The sequence below is a fragment of the Scardinius erythrophthalmus genome (assembly GCF_964197995.2).
Source record: "Scardinius erythrophthalmus genome assembly, chromosome: 10".
Lineage (NCBI taxonomy): Eukaryota > Metazoa > Chordata > Actinopteri > Cypriniformes > Leuciscidae > Scardinius > Scardinius erythrophthalmus.
The window spans coordinates 45,137,254-45,153,624 of record NC_138230.1 but is presented as its reverse complement, the minus strand read 5'-3'; positions in this window follow the sequence as shown (position 1 = coordinate 45,153,624).

The following is a 16,371-nucleotide window of genomic DNA, read 5'->3' as shown; positions in this document are numbered from 1 at the left end:
GCTGAAGAGAATGCGGAAGCTGTGGATTATGTCCATTCCTCTCTCTGTCCGAAGGTGCTGGGAAACGCGAATAGAACGCTGAAGAGAATGCGGAAGCTGTGGATTATGTCCATTCCTCTCTCTGTCCGAAGGTGCTGGGAAACGCGAATAGAACACTGAAGAGAATGCGGAAGCTGTGGATTATGTCCATTCCTCTCTCTGTCCGAAGGTGCTGAGAAACGCGAATAGAACGCTGAAGAGAATGCGGAAGCTGTGGATTATGTCCATTCCTCTCTCTGTCCGAAGGTGCTGAGAAACGCGAATAGAACGCTGAAGAGAATGCGGAAGCTGTGGATTATGTCCATTCCTCTCTCTGTCCGAAGGTGCTGGGAAACGCGAATAGAACGCTGAAGAGAATGCGGAAGCTGTGGATTATGTCCATTCCTCTCTCTGTCCGAAGGTGCTGGGAAACGCGAATAGAACGCTGAAGAGAATGCGGAAGCTGTGGATTATGTCCATTCCTCTCTCTGTCCGAAGGTGCTGAGAAACGCGAATAGAACGCTGAAGAGAATGCGGAAGCTGTGGATTATGTCCATTCCTCTCTCTGTCTGAAGGTGCTGAGAAACGCGAATAGAACGCTGAAGAGAATGCGGAAGCTGTGGATTATGTCCATTCCTCTCTCTGTCCGAAGGTGCTGAGAAACGCGAATAGAACGCTGAAGAGAATGCGGAAGCTGTGGATTATGTCCATTCCTCTCTCTGTCCGAAGGTGCTGAGAAACGCGAAGAGAACGCTGAAGAGAATGCGGAAGCTGTGGATTATGTCCATTCCTCTCTCTGTCTGAAGGTGCTGAGAAACGCGAATAGAACGCTGAAGAGAATGCGGAAGCTGTGGATTATGTCCATTCCTCTCTCTGTCCGAAGGTGCTGAGAAACGCGAAGAGAGCGCTGAAGAGAATGTGGAAGCTGTGGATTATGTCCATTCCTCTCTCTGTCCGAAGGTGCTGAGAAACGCGAAGAGAACGCTGAAGAGAATGCGGAAGCTGTGGATTATGTCCATTCCTCTCTCTGTCCGAAGGTGCTGAGAAACGCGAAGAGAACGCTGAAGAGAATGCGGAAGCTGTGGATTATGTCCATTCCTCTCTCTGTCCGAAGGTGCTGGGAAACGCGAAGAGAACGCTGAAGAGAATGCGGAAGCTGTGGATTATGTCCATTCCTCTCTCTGTCCGAAGGTGCTGAGAAATGTGAAGAGACACATGAAGAGAACCTGAACTGAAGAGACTTTTAATATTGTTTTTATTATTTAATAAAAAAAGTATATTTATTTTGAATTCTGTGTCTGCCTGTCTCCTTCGTGCCCACGGCCGGCTCCTCAGGGGCGGCACGCAAGCGAAGGGGTGGGCGGCCCGCTGGCGCTCCACCCCGACCTGTGACACTATATATATATATATATATGCAATAGTTTTAGCTTTACTTGCCTTGAAGCATGTAAGCTCAAACTTAAACATCTGCACTTTTGCTATATATATATATATATATATATATATATATATATATATATATATAAAAAAACTGTATACATTCATAGATATGTACCCTGTAATTTTAAAATGCCTATACAGCTTGTATTGGTACACTAAAAGGTGCACAGTGTATGTTCTCACTAAATTGCTCCCAAATGTAAGATTGTTGTATCAGAATAAGTACCCGTTAGTTCTATAATACTTACAGTATAAATATTCAGTATAAATATAAATATTTACAGTATACCCCTTTATTCCCCAAACTTTGCATATTGTTCCCTAATACTTACATGGAAGTACTTCATTGGTACACTACAATTACCGCAAGTTATGCTGTAAATTCGTCTTATTTATGTAGTACTTTCCGGGCTGTAATCTAAAGCGTTACCGAAAATCACAATATGTGATAGCTTACTCTAATCTAATATGTATCTTACTCTAATATGTATCATGATACACTCCTCCTGATTCATTATTACTTAAAACAAAACTATATTTAATGATACAAAACACTATATTTAATGACAAAATGGCGACCGTTGACGTTTCGAACTTGAGTGTGTGGGCCAGTACTTCCGGTGAAAAAAATTTTTTCACCGGAAGTACTGGCCCACACACTCAAGTTCGAAACGTCAACGGTCGCCATTTTGTGCACGGAGCGAATTATGTAGCTATGTAAGTAAACACAATACGTTTGTAATAAATCACTGTATTAAATTCAACTGGTTTCTGTATATATTCTCTGTAACACAAGCATTTTCAATAATCTTGTCAAATTTGGCGAGGTTAATAAAAAAAGGTAGGCAATGCGTAGCGGTCTTCAGACAATGGCCGTTTTAGTTTTTGCAACGAATTGTAGCGTTTCATAACTGCAGGATGTTTTACCTACAGCGGCCTTAGCATATTGACATCATGAGCCAAGTAATATTGTTTAACACCAATTACAAGTGTGCACATTAACATTCTCATGTATCTCAAAAAAGATGAATTTAATTATTTATGTCCAGAGTTCAGATAGCTTTACTGCTTGAAAGTCTTTGTAAAGTTAAATTGAACTGCCGTCTTCCCCTGTATAAGTAAGTGCAGCACTCCTGAAAAGGAGTAAGGATTAAAGAAAAATGAAATAAAAGAGAGCGCAGCAGTGCTTCTTTGTTATATTTACTCAGAATGAAGTGCATCACGGGCGCGCACCACCCACTGAAGTGTGCGGTGACGTAATCACGCTGGTATGCCAAGCGAAAATAATTTAATAAATGCACATAACAAAGCACAAATAAGAAATTGAACAGTATATAAAAGTATTAGAAAAATAACATTTTAGTATATTATAATGGGATTGAAGAAATTGTACAAACATAAACAGCTTGTACTCCTACATAAGCTTGTACTCCTACATAAGCGTCTCTATTATATAGAGACTAGATGCCCTATAGGGATCTCCCAGTCACGTGACCCCTAGCCGCGTGTCAGCCATTTTGACGGAATACTTCAGCGCACTACATACATGAGAATGCGGATTATCACATGTTTTATTGCTGCAAATTGATTAAAATAATGAATAATGGTCACTGTATTAATTATCTTGAGCCTGCTGAAATGTTCCTATAAATATATTTTCTTTCCAACTGTGCAATCTGAATAAAAAATAGGCTAAATATATTTATCGACTAAGCTGCAGCAGTCCTATGCTTGTCTTCCCATTAACAGTTTTTTTTTCTCTTTCTGACATTTTATACCGGTTGGGCTTACATTTTTTAATTAAATTGACTATAAAAAAAGATTGCTTGTGTGCTGGTGTTTATTCCAGTCTTTTAAAATATTTGAATGAATGAATGCTCGCGAGGTGCCTGTAACGATGTTAAATAGGCTAACGTTAGGCTATTTAATGTAGGCTACACAGGGTAGAGGAGAACGACAGTCAACTTAGAATATTATAGCATTTTGGCCATAAACATGTAAATATTGAAAATAATTGACATTGAAAAATGACACAGAACGATTAAAATTGAATATTTAAATATTTAATCCAAATAAATAAATGTTTGTGGTTCGCACTGATGTTATTCATTTGTTCTCACACACTTCAGCACTACAGTGTCGCTGTCACTGGTTTAGACGAACACTGACCACTATCCACTATCTAGCGCAGCGGCCGTCAGCTGGGCTGCAACTCTTCACGTCATGTCATCACAAAAAGAAATATACAAGAGTAAGATAAAGAAATTAGGAATCATAGATCCTTATGAAGCACCACAAGTTCTTTTTACAGGCATTAAATGTGTAGAAAAACTTCCTGACATTGAGTTCGGTGACATTTACAGCTAACGTTACCTTATTCACTTCTCATCATGCTACACCGGAGCTTCATTAAAAGCATACAAAAGCTTAGCAGGCTATCGGTATCACAAGTCCGGATGGGTCAGCAACTCTTTGATTTGGACGCCAGCAGGGAAGGATTTTTTAATCATCACCGCAGGCATGATAGAAGAATAGGTGAATATTTCCCGACGACCTCGTATTATCACCGGCGGTTTAGCATTTTCTATACCGTCAAAATGGCTGCTCCAAATGGCGTGATGTCATGCAGGACGTCCCTATTGGCCGCTGGGCACTGAGAAATGCGGCCACCATCTTAAACCAGTCGTACTCCTAGTTTCGTTGCATGGCAGCAGTAGATGCCAGAGAGCAGTGTACGTGGATCATTTTTCCTGTTCTAATCGGCGGACCATCGCAAATAGAGCCCGGGGGATTACTTTTAACATTACCGTACTATTGGTTGTATTTTGTGTATAGAATATTACCAGATAATTGAGAAGGAGCTAGGATCTTTGATATCAGCCTACTGAAATCGTAGCCAGCTAACGTTATGTTTACTGCACCAGCCGGTGTTCATCCGACATGGAGAGGTGGGGTAAAGTAATAATTACAAGAGCTTCTCTGTTATTTTAGTCCCGTCCCAATGTGCATCTCAGTAACGTTAATCATTATGGACAATTTCAGTAAAGATTACGGCGACTTTTACCTTCTGTAAAAAGGTCCGGGAAGATAACCTCAGGTAACGTTTTTAGACGTGCGAATAGACTCTCTGTAAATCAAGTAATTTTGAATTTAAAAGTAGTTTTTATAGTTGTGGTTATTTGTATTTAGTATTGAGACGCTTGAAAAGGCATTCAGTTGCGTTCTAGACACAGAGAAGTCTCCCCCAAGTGTTTTCCACACACGAAACGAGCGGTTTATGTGAGAAAACGAACAGTATTTATATCGTTTTTACCACTAATAACAAAGCCACGTCCAAGTGATCTGAAGGCGCGGGCGCTTCCTATTGTGTGACGTGTGCGCAGACTGTTGCATAGATATATACACACTAGATGTCGCCTCGTTCCTTGAACTGGCGTAGCCAAGGCGGCTTCTATTGTATATATCTATGCAACAGTCTGCGCATACATCACACAATAGGAAGCGCCCGCGCCTTCAGATCACTTGGACGTGGCTTTGTTATTAGAGGTAAAAACTATATAAATACTGTTCGTTTTCTCACATAAACCGCTCGTTTCTTGTCTTAGGCCATCAATGTGTACTTATGATGGGGAATTGTTTAATTTGGACGATGGGGAATTGTTTTAATTTGGACTCTGTGCTTGTGTTTTGAGACAGTGACTATCGACCTGCATTATATGACTGACAGACAAGAACGGTTTGACCTAAAAATATTAAAATTGAAACTACTGCGGAAACAAAGACACCTACATCTTGGATGCCCTTGAGGTAAGCTAAAACATACCAAAATTTTATTTCAAAGTGAACTATCCCTTTAAGAAATATCTCGGCGCGCGTGAGAAAGAAAAAATCCGTGCGCTGTCGGATGTTTCAACCTCGCACCTGTTGACTTTCTTCTCGAGGGATGAAAGCCAAATATATTTTAACGGCTCGTTCTTGCGCTTGCCGAGGCAGTGTGTAGATTACGAGAATGTATAATAAATATTAAAACAGTATTGTCTGGTGATTATGGCTGCATTTAATTCTATGAATTAAAATGATGGAATATTATCTGACTTTTAAGAAGTTAGATATTTAGTAATTCAGCCTATCATCCAGATCGCGTTATCCAGTGTTTTTGGCTGCATTTTAATTGAGGACTTAAAATGATGAGCAGCGAACAAAAAGAGCAGGTGTAATTCTGGTCTTTTTGTAAAAAGTTAAAATTAACATATTTCTGTTTCTTTTCAGACCACATCTCCTGTTTTAGAGTCTGGGGCAAAATGTTTTGGGTAAGAAAATCTTTAGATTTACTTTTTCGATGGTCAGGTAGTAGGTCTTAACAGGCCTCCTTGACCATACAGTCCCCATTTTGCAACCGGACAGCGCTTGGGCCTCCCTGAGGTGAGCTCCCAGGAATTGACTGTCAAGGAGTAATGTGGTTATCAGGTCATAGGTCTCACTAGGCCTTCCTGAAAATGAGCTCCCACATACTGTGGTTGAATATGAGCTCCCACATTCTGTGGTTATCAAGTTATAGGCCTCACCAGGCCTTCTTGAATATGGGCTCCCACATACTGTGGTTATCAGGTCATAGGCCTCACGAGGCCTTCCTGAGTATGAGCTCCCACATACTGTGGTTGAATATGAGCTCCCACATATTGTAGTCGCCAGGTTATAGGCCTCACCAGGCCTTCCTGGTTATGAGCTTTTACATGTCAGGTTACAGGCCTCATCCGGCCTTCCTGAATGTGAGCTCCCACATACTGTGGTCATCAGGTTACAGGCCTCATCCGGCCTTCCTGGTTATGAGCTCCCACATACTGTGGTTGGATGAGCTCCCACATACTGTGGTTATCAAGTTATAGACCTCACCAGGCCTTCTTGAATATGAGCTCCCACATACTGTGGTTATCAGGTCATAGGCCTCACTAGGCCTTCCTGAGTATGAGCTCCCACATACTGTGGTTGAATATGAGCTCCCACATACTGTAGTCGCCAGGTTATAGGCCTCACCAGGCCTTCCTGGTTATGAGCTTCCACATGTCAGGTTACAGGCCTCATCCGGCCTTCCTGAATGTGAGCTCCCACATACTGTGGTCGCCAGGTTACAGGCCTTACTAGGCCTTCCTGAATATGAGCTCCCACATACTGTGGTCACCAGGTTACAGGCCTCACCGGCCTTCCTGATGATGGGCTTCTACATGTCAGGTTACAGGCCCATCCGGCCTTCCTGAATGTGAGCTCCCACATACTGTGGCCGCCAGGTTACAGGCCTCACCCGGCCTTCCTGAGTATGAGCTCCCACACACCGTGGTTGCAGGTCTTCCTAGTTATGAGCTTCCTCATGTCAGGTTATAGGCCTCATCCGGCTTTCCTGAATGTGAGTTCCCACATACTGTGGTCACCAGGTTTCAGGCCTCATAGGCCTTCCTGAGTATGAGCTCCCACATGCTGTGGTCGCCAGGTTTCAGGCCTCTCTGCCTTCCTGAGTGTTAAGCTCCCACATTCAGTGGTCACCAGGCTTCAGGCCTCCTAGGCCTTCCTGGTTATGAGTTTTCACATGTCAGGTTACAGGCCTCACCAGGCCTTCCTGGATGTGAACTCCCACGCACTGTGGTCGCTAGGGTATAGGCCTCACTGGTTGTGAGCGTCCACATGTCAGGATGCAGGCCTCATCAGGCCTTCCTGAATGTGAGCTCCCACGCATTGTGACTATCAGGTTACAGGCCTCGTCTGGCCTCCTGATCATTGGTTCCCACATGCTGTGGTTCCCAGGTTACAGGCCTCACCGGCCTTCCTGGATACAAGCTCCCACATTCTGTGGTCGTCAGGTCACAGGCCTCAGCGGCCTTCCTGAGGATGAGCTCCCACTTACTGTGGTCGTCAGGTTATAGGCCTCACCAGGCCTTCCTGGATTCAGAATGGATAAGTACATGCACTTTCGTTTCATGCACTTTCTAAAATCCATATTTATGGTAAGGGTTATGCGCTGTACGCTTCGTTCCCTTTTTTATGTGTGGTTCAGACTCCGGTTCTTCACATTGGGTCCCACTCTAGATGCGTCTTCTGTCGCAATGTTTTACGACAGGCGCTTCCCTTTCAGGCTATCCCCCACATTCTGTGGTTCCAGGCCTCATTAGGCCTTTCTGAAGGTAGCCCCACATTGTGTGGCTGTCAGGTTACAGGCCTCTCAGGCCTTCCTGAATACGAGCTCCCACTTACTGTGGTCACCAGGTCTCAGGCCTCACAGGCCTTCCTGAGTATGAGCTCCCACATACTGTGGTCGCCAGGTTAGAGGCCTTACCAGGCCTTCCTGGATTTGGACTGGCTAAGTACACGCACTTTCGTTTCGTGTACCTTCTAAAATCCATATTTATGGTAAGGGTTATGCGCTGTATGCTTCATTCCCTTTTTTACGTGGCTCAGACTCCGGTTCTTCACCTTGGGTCTCACTCTAGATGCGTCCTCTGTCGCAATGTTTTACGACAGGCGCTTCCCTTTCAGGCTATCTCCCACATTCTGTGGTTACAGGCCTCATTAGGCCTTTCTGAAGGTAGCCCCACATTGTGTGGCTGTCAGGTTACAGGCCTCTCCGGCTTTCCTGAATACGAGCTCCCACTTACTGTGGTCACCAGGTCTCAGGCCTCACAGGCCTTCCTGAGTATGAGCTCCCACACGCTGTGGTCGCCAGGTTAGAGGCCTCACCAGGCCTTCCTGGATTCAGAATGGCTAAGTACATGCACTTTCGTTTCGTGTACATTCTAAAATCCATATTTATGGTAAGGGTTATGCGCTGTCCGCTTCATTCCCTTTTTTACGTGGCTCAGACTCCGGTTCTTCACCTTGGGTCCCACTCTAGATGCGTCCTCTGTCGCAATGTTTTACGACAGGCGCTTCCCTTTCAGGCTATCTCCCACATTCTGTGGTTACAGGCCTCATTAGGCCTTTCTGAAGGTAGCCTCACATTGTGTGGCTGTCAGGTTACAGGCCCCTCCGGCCTTCCTGAATACGAGCTCCCACTTACTGTGGTCGCCAGGTCTCAGGCCTCACAGGCCTTCCTGAGTATGAGCTCCCATATACTGTGGTCGCCAGGTTAGAGGCCTTACCAGGCCTTCCTGGATTTGGACTGGCTAAGTACACGCACTTCCGTTTCGTGTACCTTCTAAAATCCATATTTATGGTAAGGGTTATGCGCTGTATGCTTCATTCCATTTTTTACGTGGCTCAGACTCTGGTTCTTCACCTTGGGTCCCACTCTAGATGCGTCTTCTGTCGCAATGTTTTACGACAGGCGCTTCCCTTTCAGGCTATCTCCCACATTCTGTGGTTACAGGCCTCATTAGGCCTTTCTGAAGGTAGCCCCACATTGTGTGGCTGTCAGGTTACAGGCCTCTCCGGCCTTCCTGATATGAGCCCTCATGTACTGGAGCTCCCCACATGAGGGGGTCATCAGGTCTTAGGTCTCAGTAGACCTTCCTGGGTTTGAACCCTCTCTTACTTCCCCAGTGTTCGGATCGACCACTGGGTAGACCCGTGGATTGAGTGGACGACTTCCGTCATTTCTTTTGGTTAAGTCACACTCTCTGGGAGATCCCGTCTCTGTGATCCGGAACTGAATGGTTTCTGCCAGCTTTACAGGCCTTCAGTTTTTGGATGCCTTATCCAAGGCAACTTACAGAGGCTCTGTCTTGGACAGACAGGCAATGGCCAGACTGTGAGTCTTAGTATAGATCACCAGGCCAGCCTGGTGGCATTTCAGGAGGCATGCTCTCCTGAATAGTGACTGGCTGGGAGTCCCTTGGGTCCCCTAGCCACACTCCTTAGAAGGGACCCCTTCTATTGGAAGTTGTGGTCCTAAGCCTTTGAGCTGGCCCAGATATACCCCCAATTAACTAAGTTCTGGCAGTTTCTTGGTTCATTAGCTTGGGCTATGACCGGTAGGGAGTGCTGTCACTGACAGCCCAATGTGACCTAAGGGTGAGTGGTTCCAGTGTTTCTGAATTACTGGTTCGGACAGTTGTCACTGCCTTTGGGCATGCACTCCCCTCAGCATGGTGGTGTTGGTATATCGTTCCCCATAGCGTCATTCTGACGTAGTGTAGAGTTCCCTTTCGAAAGGGAACGTCTCAGGTTACGACTGTAACCTATGTTCCCTGAGAACAGGGAACGAGACACTACGTCTTCCTGCCATGCCTCGGGGCCTGCCTGCAACAGTCCCTTCAGACAATAGGATGTTGTCATGTGTGCAAGGCTCCCCTTTATACATCCAGGTCGCGCGCTCATCATTCAAGCTGATGATGCACGGGCTGTCGCCGGTCAACATGATTGACGTGAGTTGATATTTATTTCAGACACCTGTCATGCCTGAGGCGTTCCTCATAGCGTCATTCTGACGTAGTGTCTCGTTCCCTGTTCTCAGGGAACATAGGTTACAGTTGTAACCTGAGACGTTTTTATTCATGCTTGTTATTTCTTGATTCACGCTTATTATATTTTGATCTGTAACCACGTTGTTTGCTATTCTGATCATTTTGCATTTTTTTTTTCAGTTTGTGCAATATATTTTTACATGTGTTTTTCAATTTTTGATTCACTCTTATTAAACATAGGCTATGGTGCGTATTTTGAGGTGTTGGAAGGAAACACGGCGGCGGCAGAGCTGATACGAGCGCTACATTCACTAGCAGATGAAGTGGAGCGTGGCCAGATAAATGGTAGTGTTTCCGAAGATTATTACGCGTCTTTGCCGCTCTTATTTTAACCGCTCTTTATTAACCGCTCTTTATTTATTTATAAATGACTGTAATGTTCAATAAAGTGACGAATGTGATGTGTGACCATCTCTGTTTATTCAGCTGTATAATCCTAAAATATGAGGCAGACATGCGAGTCCCTTTCCATTTTATAAAGCATATTGATACATAATACATGTATGTACATGGTCACGGAATCTGACGGGGGTCAAATTCATCGACCTAGCCTTTTTTGGGTGAATGTGGAGCAGGTCGAGGGCTGGTGACGTCATTGTCTATAATTCAGTGTCTAGTATTTTAAACAACGAAGCAGCACACGAAACTTTAACCGGCACCAACAAACGAGACAATTTTGGGTCAATGTGGAGCAGGTAGGGGGGCTGAGTGACCTCAGAATGACCAATAAATATTATTTTAATATTTAAGAAACCAAAGCAGCACAAAATAAACGTTTATCGGCGCAAATTAGAACAAACATATGAGTCTATTTTGGGTGAATGTGGCCTATTTTGCCGACGTTTTGCATTGGGTTGAGGGCGGGGCCAACTTCACGCAGTGATTGACAGGGCGGGGCGGGCACGTGATCGGCTCAAAAATGCATTTTCAAATTGCACATTGAATTTTGCTACATTCATTGCGGGACACTTAATGTAAATGCAATCACAAGTGTCTTAACTGTGAGTGTAAATGCAATTAAGAAAAAATAACATTTAAATTACAATTTTGCCACAGTTTTTGCTTGAACATGTTAAACATATCGAATCATTTCTGTAATACATTTTAATTTTAATTTTGCAACTTATAAAGCGTTAAATTATGTATTCAATGTACATATTAAAACTACTGTATGAAATGGCAAATGTAAATTTTATAATTGAATTTTCATTTTGCACCAAACGTTGCACAAATGTATGGGAAAATTCAAATGAAATACAGAACTGCATTGCCATTTTACATATTGCATTGTCATTTTGCATATTACATTTCAAATTGAATATTGCTACCCATAAGCTTCCATTCATCTACGGTAGCCGTTATGTACCAAAAAGCTATGACAGGATGTCTTATAATAGCACTTCGAGTTTTTCTTCGGGTGAACAGGTTTGTTATTTAAAACAAACTGCAACTTGACACAACGAAAAAAAGAATGTTACAGTTTGAATTACTGACTGTGAAAAACATGAACTATGGTAATGCCTTCTTTATTCGTTATATTTTTTTAAGTACGTGCATTGTTATATATATTATCCTCAGCGCCTTCTCTACTTTACTCAATGGCTGCTATTCATCAAAGAGCCTGATTAACTTTTAACTATAAATGTTCTACTGTCTATATAATAAAGTACACAACCAAGCAATGAAAAAAAATCTTGTAATTAAGACCGTAACATTGACTTACCTGTCGAGAAGAAAGCAGGAAACTTCGGGGTCTCTTTTGAAAGCTTTCTCCTGCATTAGCTATCCCGACATTAACCCTTGTTTTTGTAATCTCCGGTCACGTTTCCTTTTACGGTCTAGTTTGGACTTTTTCGACGACAAGAAATCCTTATCCTGTGACTCAGCATATGTATGAATGAACGGTGTATAAATAACCGTACAGTGCAGCCTTTTAAACTTGCCGCAGCAGTGACAAGCGCCTCTCACTGCTCTGCTTCTCCGCTTCTGTTGACTTCAGTCACGTGACGCTGGCTCTGAACGAAACGCGTTGTCGAAACGCATTGGCCTAGTACTTTTTGTAGATTTTGCAAGTTCAACATGGGTTTTAGGTCGAAAGTTGAATGAACGAGTACTTATGTACTTTCGATTTCTTACAGGTTGAGTTGTTGTTGCCCATAACACGCTAGCATTCTGCTAATGAACGCTGATTGGTCAGTGAAGGACTGTTTATGACCAGAGATACCGCTTGATGGCATCGTGTCATCCGCAGCGGGACCAGAAACAAACAAAACAAAAACTCTTCTAGCAAGTGTGTTTACCTGTGTCAGCTGTGTTGTGTGTTTGCCTGTGTCAGCTGTGTTGTCGATGCCTCGAGTGAAAAGAAAGTGCAGAGCGCGAACGCACCAGAGTGACTGAAGGACTGCCGTGAAGCAGTATCTCTGGTCGTACATGTATATGACGTCATTGACACTTTAAAAGACTTTTTAAAGTAAATAAGTGCCTCAAAAAAATCTAACACCCAGCAATGTGTAATTTATTTGCATCTCCTTTCGAATACAACATTCAAATTACTAGACAAAAAATTATATCCTGAGAAAAGTGGATTTTTATTGGTATAGCGCCATAGACCTCCATTCATTCTGCACTCGTCCTGTGAGTGCCCTCATATGGAATCAGAGTGGAACTGCAACCAGTTCAGAAGCCGGAAGTGAAGTGAGAGTGAAACTTCTCGCCATATTAGACATTCTCTGATGGAAGCCTCCGTGGACCTACCCGTCCCATGTATTTAAAGATAATAAATTCTTCGTTTACGAGGATTAGTCTGATCATTGGCATAGGTATTTGTACACCATTGAGGACATATTTATGAATAAAAATATAGATTTTAGATAATAAAATACCTAAAAAGATACATATTGTCCCTTTAAAAATGTATTTTTTTATTACTTCCGCACATCCATGTCCATTATTTGACAATGTTTTGTCCGTACAGAGGTAAAGGGAAGGAGGCCTTCACAGGGGAGAGACTAGTTGACTCTTCAGGACTGCGTTGTCGTCGTGTCCAGGTGCAGGTCCTTCATCAGATCTGGATACGGCCTGGATCCGGCGGACTGTAGTAAACCTTGGGATAAACAGAGAGAATACTAGCGTAGACGAGTACATCAGGATTTTCTTTATCAAAAAAAAATAAATAAAAAAAATGGTAAAAGAAAAATGCTTGAAACAGCCTTTTCAAAATCCCTTATATTTGCCATTACTGACCGATTAAATTGCATGTCGAAAGTCTTGAAAGGCTTACATTGTGCTGATGTGGTGTTTACTGAGAGCTACATTTCTTCCTTATTGAATGAGAAAGCAGACACAACCAGAACTGCACAAATAAGAGTACTGTTTACATCGAGCACACATCCTTTTCTTATCGACATGACAAAACTACACAATATTTGAATAATTTTTCCTTGTATGCCAGGAAAAGTTTTGTGATATAAGAGCATAAATAATGATATTATTATTATAAAATTGAAATGTTAGCATAACAATTATTACATTGATCAGTAAATGGTACTGAACTGTACCTGAATTTAACTCAAATCCTGTTAATAGGTACATGTTGAAAGAACCTCACACTAACAAAGTGTTTTGTAAGTTAATTTGCATTGTAATTTTCATTGTAAGATCATAATATACTGACAAACTTGAATGTAATGGAGGATGTTTTGAGTTTAGCATCCCAAGTTTAGCATCCCAATCCCATGCAGAGCATGCTGGGATATTGACCGTACAGTTTCAGCCATCAACAAAAAATGATTCATGTTATTCCAACTTAAAAGCATGATTCGTTAACAATTTGAGGTAAATTGTGTGTAATGAAATCAAATGCTGCAATTCATTTCAAATAACTGAACTTGCAGCAAAAGTATTTGGAGTGTAAATTGTACTTGCCTGCAAGTTTGTTTTGTAGCATTTTCAGTGCGAGGCTATTTCACTCAAAAGACAGAAAGTTATAATAAAAAAAATATCAAGGTTATTTTTCTATATAAACAAAACGGGTGATTATGACTCAAAATCATTATTTTATTAAAAAAAATTATTGCATCTAGACAGTTTGCCAAAAACTCAGATCTCAAATTCTGTAATTCTGAGACCAAAACATCCATGCTATTCCTGCAAAACATGTGACATTAATGCAAACAAATATAAACACAACTGAAGTTGTGAAATTATCCGCAGAAGTGAGGATCACATCCTGATCACAAGATCACACATTACGTGTCCGATTACATGACGAGAAGTTCCTGCATAAACAAGTTCTGTTCACAAGAAACAAGGAATGAATAAACTGATGAAATGTCTGACTTGAATGCACTTAATATATTATAAATATAATCAATTTACTCAACCACAATATGAGTGAATGTATTCTGCACTAATACTTCAAGTCTTCCTGTGCTGAAACAAAATGTATAAATAATTTTGGATTTACAAAAAATAAGTATTATTTGTATACATGAAGTTATCAATGAAACACTACAGAGCACGAGACGGATGTTTTTAGCACCGAAAAAAAAATCGATAACACAGCAACACAATTCAGCTAATGATGCAATTAAAATGTAGAATAATTCAACTAGGATTAAAACAGTAATCATTGTGGTTGCAAAACTTTCTATTAATTGAAGCTATCATTCAGTACCCCAAAATTAAAGATACTCATTTATTACAGTACAATTACAAACATTTTAAAATGTTACCAAGCTTGCCGTGTTTAAACAAAAAGATTCATTAAAATTTGGTCTGCACAATATTTATTGTTTCAGCAACTGGACATGCAATGTCCAGCCAAATTTATTCACACACATCATTCTACAACTTTTTTTCAGAGGAATTATTTCACTTTATTTATAAAACACAGAGATTCACTGTGGAGTGTAGCCGGTTTCAATTTGTGAATATATTGCAAAGAAAGAAAGAGAGAGGCTTAAAGATAAGGCTTGGAGATTTTGCATATCCAAAGTCTTGATAAGGCAATGTTGTGTACTTTGTGCTAATGTTGTGTTTACTGAGCGCTACATTTCTTCCTTTATTGAAAGTAAACACAACCAAAAAGTACCTAACTGCACAAATGAAAGAGTATTGTTTACATTAAGCACACATACTTTTCATACTGACATGACAAATCTACACAACATTCGTATCATGTTTTTTCTTGCATGCCAGGAAAAGTGTTTTGAAAGAAGAACATTATGATATAATTTTTTTTTAAAAACTTATCATTACTATTATTTCATTGATCTGTGAATGCTACTAACATCACACGCTACTTACATGTAAAAACATCACACTAACAGAAGTGTTTTGTATGGAAAATTCACCTTGCTTTGTAATATCATAATATAATGTGTAGGACATGCATGAATGTAATTGGAGGATGTTTTGAGTTTAGAACCCCAATCCAATCTTATGAGGAGCATGCTGGGAAATCCACTGTCCAGTTTCATCTGTCAACAAAAATGGTTCATGTTATTCCAACTCAAAAACACCATAAATTAATGTTCATTTTACAATTTTAATTGAATCACAGATCGGCAATATAATGTTAATGTCGCTACAATAACAGACTTCCGTGCATCTGATAAATGATTCATTCAAGAACATTGTGCAAGTTTACTGCAACAATGGAGCAGTGAACTTCTTTTGAAAATCCAGCGTTTAGTTGATCCTGGTAAGCGCTCATTGTCACAGTTGTAAACACAACGGCTTTCTTCTTCAACAAGGGGTTTTGGCGTCACGCATTTGTTTCCAGAAAGACCGATAAAGAACGCGACACACACGTCTCTCAGACATCCTTTAGAATTCAGTCAATCAGATTGTGACTTCGAAACTCCAGAAGTGTGACTTCTGAGGCTGAGAGTAGTCTTCACCTAACACCTGTGCAAGATTCTACAAAAGTCCTGAAGTGTATCCAGAAAGAATGGAGACTCCATCCCCAGGTATCTGGAGTTGATTCGAGATGGTTTTTTTCCCTGACCAAGGGGACTCTTGGCACGGATACATTGGCACACAGCTGGACCCGGGGCCTACACAAATATGCATTTCCCCAAGTGAGCCTACTCACACAGACACTGTGCAAGTTCAGGGTGGAAGAGGAGCAGGTCTTGATGGTTTCGCCTTACTGGACCAGCCGGACCTCGTTTTCGGATCTGGTACTCCTCGCGTCAGCCCCTCCGTGGTGGACAGTGTTGGGGGAAACTCATTACAAGTAAACCTGAGTTACGTAATCAGATTACTTTAACTAAGAACTTAAGTAACTAGTAAAGTAAAACATTACTTTTAAAATTTACAACAAAATATCTTAGTTACTATTTCAAATAATTAACGCAAATTACTTTGATTTCCAATGTATTGGCTGACAGCTCTCCTGTCCCCATGTTGAGACAAATCGAAATGCAGAGGCGTTGTCAAAACATGATGGTTATTGTAG